This window comes from Quercus robur, chromosome 6 (assembly GCF_932294415.1).
Source record: "Quercus robur chromosome 6, dhQueRobu3.1, whole genome shotgun sequence".
In the NCBI taxonomy this organism is placed as follows: Eukaryota; Viridiplantae; Streptophyta; class Magnoliopsida; order Fagales; family Fagaceae; genus Quercus; species Quercus robur.
Window position 1 is genome coordinate 10,534,139 of NC_065539.1, and position 7,855 is coordinate 10,541,993.

General features: G+C 34.9%; 1 long non-coding RNA gene across 1 annotated transcript; it reads right to left on the minus strand.

Moving 5' to 3' along the window:
- Window positions 1–4,826: 4,826 nt before the first annotated feature.
- Window positions 4,827–7,732, minus strand: LOC126732709 (uncharacterized). Its single transcript, XR_007659526.1, has 3 exons — window positions 7,382–7,732; window positions 6,257–6,319; window positions 4,827–5,049 (listed from the first exon to the last, which is right to left on the minus strand). It is a non-coding gene; the product is annotated as an uncharacterized LOC126732709 (long non-coding RNA).
- Window positions 7,733–7,855: the final 123 nt, after the last annotated feature.

Below are 7,855 nucleotides of genomic sequence, written 5' to 3' on the forward strand. Positions count from 1 at the left end.
CGGAGTTGAAACCAAGAAGGGAAACCACTTCCTCAATGCAAGTAATCTCCCTAGGAAAAGAAATTAATTGCTTTACGGGAATGGGCTTTAATGGTTTATGTCCAATGAGGATTCTTTGTCTTTGATAGAGAGCAGGGCTTTAGAGGGAGAGAAATGACAACCTATTGGTGCATGTCTGCCATTCTATTCTCCCCATTCTCTATTCTTCCTAGTCTTGCCTTTCTTTCTTTTCTCTTCCTTTTCTTTCTCAGTGTTTACCTTTTTGTTGCGATTCTCTCCTAGAAGTTGCTATTACTGTGTTTGTGATTGTGATGGTGTCCTCCCCCCACTGTGCATAGTAAGGGTCCTTTATATAGTTCATGCCGTGACCGGATTTTACTATTTTAGCCTTTAACAACCTTTGTCTGGTTTGGGTGTCCTTGTCGACCACTTACTGGTTTGCTAGTCGTTCAGCCATCACCACTTACCTGTGCTGGCCGTGCCACCAGACAAAGAAGACTATTTTGTTTGTTTGCTTGTTGTGCTACAGTGTGAGTCCTCTCTTTCTTCCTATCCCTCATGGCATGCACCTAGTGGTCCCAGCTCATCTTTGCTTCCTTTGGGTGGTATGTCATCCCAGCAAGACATTTCCCCCAAAAGAGCCTGAGCAGGAACCCCAAAATAGGTTTTCCCCTCTCCCCACTGCTAAACCATTCCCTCTTACCTCTAACCCATGATCTCACCACCTCTTGTATTGATTGGGTACAAGTTGGTAATGTCTGGGCCTTGCGTGTGCTTCACTTCCATGTATATCCAAAATCTGCCTACTACTCACGCGTTCGCCGTGGTCTGGAGGCTTGTCTGCACATTCTGCCACCCATCCTTGGCTTCTTATGGCGTGAGCCATTTTCTGGCTTCTCATTCTTTAGAGCTTGCTCCTTTCGAGGCTGGGTTTTTGCTTGGTCGTGGGCTTTTCCTCCTTCAGCCCACTTTCTTGCTCTTTTTTGCTGTCTTTGCGTTTCCTGCTGTATCGTTTTGCTATTCCTGCTTGGTGTTATTTGACCCAAGCCTGTTGAGCCTCTTTAGGCCTGTTGCTTATTCTTCCCTCAATGACTCAGTATAGTCATTTAGGCTTTTTGGTTACGTTGCTTGCGGGCTCCTGTGTCCCATTTTCCTTTTGGGCATCTTTGACCCATTTACTTTCCTTAGGCATTTTTTAGGCATTTTTCCTGACTCTGTATTTCCATGGGCTTTTACTAACACTTTTAGGCTTCTCTGGCCTAATTACCTTATCCCTCATCCTTGGAGCTTATGGACTTGCCATCAACCCCTTGCTTTCTTTGCTTGCATTACTTCGGGCTTGCTGTGGCCCATTCTTACTTTTCTACATCACATACTGCCCATGGGTTTGCCACTTCTCTCTCTCCGAGCTCCTTTAGGCCCATTTGCTTCCTCAAGGCCCATTTGTTTATTTCATGGGCTTGTGATCCATTATTCCTACCGCTTGAGCTTAATGACTTTTCTATCCACTCGCTAACTCTTTTTTGCTCATGTTGCTGGGCTTCTTCTTTCTATTGGGCTTCCCAAAATGACCATCAACAATGTGCAAGTTCTTCCTTCTCCTTTCCCTGATATCTATAATTAATACCTTCCTTGTGTTCTGCTTGAAGCAGTTCCCACTTTGGCTTTGCCCGCCTGCAAATTATTTTGTTATATTGGTAGGGTGCTTGTTGGTCACCAACTAGTGGCAAGTTTTGTTGTGGTAAAATGAAGTTAATAGCAACATGCACGTAACGAAACTTGTAGTCCAATTTGTTCTTAAGTACAATTCAAGTGTTGTAATAAATTTAAGTGAGGTGTGCTGAATTTTTATGTGTGGATCTTACCACAATGTTTCTGTTACAATCAGTGACTTGGGAAATTATTTATTTAGTTCTAGTCCTATTCGATTGACACTTTTATCTCTTTTCAGTATTTAGATTTATGTCTTTTCTGTATAAATCAGGTTAAGCGACTGTAATTCAAGTAAATCAATGAAACTTATAATTCATATGTAATGCGTCCATGCTATCAGATGTGGATGAAGCACAGTGAGTGTGCTTATTTATATTTTTTGTGAATTATGAGATGATTAGGGCTGGCATGTCCCCTGAACTGGGACTTCATCTTAGAAATTGTCAATGATAATTACTTACTAAAAAATGGTTAATGATAATTAAAAGAAGACTCAACTAATTTTGCCTGCTTGTAGCAGAATATCAATCAATTTCAGAGTTTAATTTCCCGCCTTTCTAATGTGTGTTCCATTATGGAGGGAGGAACATGTATGGCATATGTATGTTGTATCTAGTGGAATTGCAATGTAGTGGTCTGGTGTCTGCTTATAGGAGATACTGAAGTGTGGTAATTAGATAAACATTTCTTTTTATCATATTTGATGCAGCAAACAGTCATATGGAAGCTAGGTCAAGGAAACACCCCTCCTCTACCTGAAACATTGTCATCTAAGGTCAAGGATTTTTTGCAGTGCTGCTTTCAGATAGATCCTATAGATAGGCCATTTGCTGCACAGTTACTGGAACATCCCTTCCTGAAGAACTAGGAGCAGCTGAATGTCCCTTGCAACTGAGCATTTAATGGGAAGAACTTGATGATAAATATAAATGTCATGCCATTTATTGGTGCTAAATTGTTGTTTATATTATAGTTTGTCTTACATTGACAGGATAAACCATATAGACCAAAAGAACATTCTGAACTTTTCAAGAAAAAAATAAAATAAAATAAAATAACATTCTGAAAGTAATCGTGATCATCCCAGCCCTTCTGGGGAAAGGGAAAAACTGCTAGCTTTTTGTCATGGGTTGTGTTGATGCAACTGTTGAAATTGGATTATAGACTTCACAGATGCTATAGTATGTGACTTGCAGCCATAGGGTGTTGTGATAGTAGGTTTATTGCCATGTTTTTTATCATTGAAAGCTCTGAAGTTAGAAAGCTTCTTCATTCTGGAAGTTTATTCTACATGGAAATTTAGAAGCAGTTTTGCATACTTACTCATTTAGAGCTTCAGATATCACGGTTACTTAACCATACTTTCTGATGCTAATACTTTTAGCTCCATGTACAATTGGAGTCAATAAATGAATTTGTAGATATTGGATGTTGAAATTATTGATCTATCTTATCCTCTCATTTTAACCATGGATCTATTGCAACTGTTTCAGTTTTACATAAATACATTTCTTGCAATGGAGGGGGGATAAAGCTTCTCTTGAACGAAGATGTCGGATGGTAGGATTAATTGTTGGACCAAAAGTCATTGTTCCCTCATTAAAGAAGTTAGTTCAGCATTGTTTTTTGTCCATAAAAGTTAGCAGGTCAATTTTTTTTTTTTTTTTTTTTTTTTTTTTTTTTTTTTTTTTTTAAATCATGCGGGAAGTTTAGGGGGTGTTTGCCAGCTTGCAGTCTCAGCATATATCACTCGTTGCTCTTTGCCCCCCTCCCTCTCTCTCTCTATTTTTCTTTTGTTTATTATTATTTCAGATTCTCTCTCACTTTATTACTTTCATTTCAGTATTTTTAATTCTCAATTTATATCTCATCAATCCTTTTTTACCTTTTAATTTTGTTAGTAGAAGCAAATTGTAAAACTTATTGTATTTGCATTTTTTTTACGTTGATATATTCGCATTTTCTTATTATTATATTTTGTATAATTTAGGTTTTTTTAATGATAGAAAAAAAAAAAAAAAAATCTTAGAGAGACACTAGATTCTAAGAATTGTGAAGTTTTTGTCACCCATTCTTTACTTTAATTCGACGTTGAAAATGTTGAATTATACTTTACTTTTTTCACTTTTATTTTTTAACACTTATTTTGGCATTTTGTATACTAAATTACTCCTTAATTCGGTAAAAATAATATTGAATGTTTTTTTAATCTTTCTTCATTATATCAAATAACTTCACACCTGCTAATATGTTTAAACCTTTTTATTTATTTTTTTTTGGTATGGAAGAGAAAATAGCTAATATAGCAATATGCTTACCAATAAATAAGCAATAGTTTGCCCTAAAGAACTCCTAATTTGAAAGATTCAAATACATTAAAAAAAAAGGAGAGTAAAACAGGAAAGAAATTATTAGGTCACCAAACTTTGAAAACCATACTTCTGTCCAATTCGGTTACTTTATCTTAGAGCAATCGTATCAACTCATGCAAAATACAAAAAGTAGTACATTTTACACATTTTGAGCAAAAAAAACCCACATCAATGGGTGTAAATTGTGCATAAATGCACAAGTGCTATAGTAACCGTGCATATATGCATGGTTACTGTAGCTCGTGCATTTAATATTTTAGTATTTTTGGTAGTGCTGGGTTTGTGAGAGAGGAGGGTAGTGAGTGAGGAAATAATAATAAAAAATTGTAAAAAAATGAATATTTTATTAAATAGATGTGTACAATAGATAGATTGATGTGGGTGTTTTGTAAAAATGTGTGTAAAATAGAAAAAAGTAGTTTTTTTGTGCAAAATAAATGGAAAGTTTGCAAGAGTTGATGTGGTTACTCTTGGGTCTAGGTCTAGTACTTCTAGTACATTGAACCATTGGATGGTGATTCAGTCAAATAGTAACACATGTTACTATCTTAATGGGTCTAAAACACTGGACCCAAACTGTCACGCCCCATGACCGGCATGCTAATATCAAGTTTAAACCTGATATTAACAAGAACCAACTTAACTTTTACAAAACTTTTCCAAAAGCTTTCCTAATTCTTTTCTTTTTTGTTTCTTTACTTAAAAGATATAACCTTTCACTTGACATTCAGAGTATCTACATTGTACTCCAAAGAATAACATAATTCACCAATTGTTCAACTTCGAAATTTCACATAATACATCTCTTAATACTTAAGCTATACACATTCATTAGATCCTAAAATAAATAATGCTACAAATCTAAACATCATATTGCTAATTTAGGATCTATACATATAAAACTAAACCAGCTCCTTCCAAAACTCGACTAAGGCTCCCTCTGCTCCAAAATAAAACCTGCTAACTGAAAGAGTGGAAGGGGTGAGCTACACAGCGCAGTAAAGGTAAGATATATGAGAATTCAATAAGGATGCATGTAACCAAATCATTTCATTCTATGAATATTCAAATAGAAGAACATCTTTTCATGCATAGTATTTAATACTATTCATAATAATAATTTATACGCTCTTCATAGAAAATAATTGTTTTCCTTTTTCTTATCGGTTTAATATTACCAAAACCTTTCAGATTAAACTTCTTTCATTTCCTACAAAGTCACCATATGTATATTCTTATTACAAAATAATCATTTTAACTTAAATCAATTAATCGGCAACTTTGTATCAAACTAGAAATATCTTGACCCAATAAGAAAACCTTTCTTTATAAACCTCTTTCCGAAAAATATTATAACTTTCATAGTCATAAAACTTAACATTTCATAAAGAACAGGTATCTGATAACTTTTAAACATAACTTGTATTTTCATCAGAAGCTTTACCTTTATAGCATAACAGAACTTCAGAAACTTTTATCTTTAATGAACAACTTTTCTTTTCATTAGAAACTTCTTGCCATGAGAGTTTTCACTTTTCACAATGCATTTAAACAAAATAATTCTCTCATGATTAATAACATAACATAGTTGTTCATAAATAACTTATTGGTTAGCCCGTATCTGATAAGTCTGTATTTATTTGGGAGGCTTCTAGCACCACGGTGCTAGACATCCAGCATTCCCCACAATGCCAGGTATTCCCGAGATTACATCATAATACATATCTTCCAACCATGGGGGTAGGTTGGCTTCCCCCACAAGTTGGCTGTAACCAACAAGGGGCGGGTACAGCAGAGCCAGTCCCACTTAATGGCCAATCATATAACGTTTTCCATGGAAAACTAGTAATTAACCCCTACTAGGAGAGTTCAGATCACCAGAAGACATAACCCGAAAACGTTTCATACTTTACATCATACTGAAATTTCTTATTTTGCATAACATTTCATAATAATAGCATTTCCATTATTTTCTTTAAACATCATGTTCGCGGAATCAATAATAGCATCAATATGCTGAAATCATATACATAAGGTTTCAAAAGCTCACGAACATATCTTTGTCAGAATAATGATTACATGTCATATCTCTAATCAAAAACATTTTAATGCATAATATACTTTAAAATAACCTCATGACTTACCAAATGCCCATATAACTTATCCCTTACCTGAAAGCAGAGGAACCGAGAGTCTAAAGTCGAAGGAGCTTAAACTTGGGGAATTGGTAACACCTAAATCAAATATCAAAGCTTATTACTATCCATAATTCCTTATCATAAACTTCACATTCATCTCAAAGCCTATCTCTTAGAATCAAGGAATTCCTAATCCCACCTCAAAGAGGTTCCCACAAATACAAAATACATTCATCAAACAACATGATGTAATAATTGTAGAGAAACCAATTCATAAAATTTATATATGATTCTAACATACCAAAGGATGAGCATATTAAATTATAGCTCAAAACATTCACCCTAACTTTAGAATTAAATCCTCAAAGTTAGGCATGTCCCTTATTGTTCACTGTTTTATTCCAGCAGCGTATGCCTCATTTGTAAAATACAAATGGGCTGTTCACACACATCCAATTGTCATGAAATTTTACGGAACAACTCCCCTATATTTCCAGTATATACCATACAAATTTCGGAGTCAAATCATAAACCCATGATTTACTAAAAATCACACAAGACGGCATACTCAAATCTGTCCTGACAGAATTTCATGCAACTTATAAATTAAACCATTATTTTTATATTAATCCAGATACTGTGAGACCAATTCAATAACAACCACAAGTGTCTTGGGTTTCATAGGAATTATCCCTAGCATCCAAATTCACTATATACAATTTAATACATAATTTAACATGCATGAACACAGAATCTGTCACAGTGACAGCTTCAGTACATATTCTTACAAAATTATCAACAAATAGCAATAGGCCTTAATTTCATTTGGGTATTTTTATACACTCATTAGACATGTTATAAAACACTTTCATACAGTCATTTAACCATTTAGAGCAAAATACACACAACCAAAAATCCCAGCAGCAGCATCAAAATACTCATCCTAACTTTTTCTTACTTCCTTAATCCTATAAAATCATTAATTAGTAAAAACCCTAACCTACCTTCAAAAAATCACCCACACAACTTCAAAGCTTCTTAAAACAGCATATATATATATATATATATATATATATATATACAGACTTACAAATACCATTACTAAAATTATTTAAAGGAAAACATGGATTCTAAGAGGAGAGTAGCTAGAATCCTTACCAAGTTTATGGTTCTTGTGGGGAAAAATAGACATAGAACCACTCATGAAAGAATGGTAGAGAGCTTGAGAGAGTTTTCTGGTTCCTTTGAGAGAATATGAAGAAGAAATGAGCTTTCTTTTGGTGTGTGAACCGGTGGACTTGAGGGAAGACTCAAGGGAGCTTCCTAGCACTTTCCTTAAGAGAAAAGAGTGTAAAGTGAGGTGCAAATTTCTGATTTGCATGGATCCGTGGGAAATGGGAGCAAAAGAGTTTCTTAAGTCTTCTTTCTTTGAGAAAGTCAAAGAAGAGATAAAGGTGCAACCAATAAGAACAACGAAGGAAGAAAACAAAGAAGTAAAGCAAGAATGACCAAGGGAAATTTCTGGTGCAGTCAAGAAGTCCAGCAAAAATATCTTGGGTGAACTATCTTGGGTGACATATGTATATTGCTAAGGAAAGGGAGGATAACTCATCTTTTCAACTTTCTTGCATT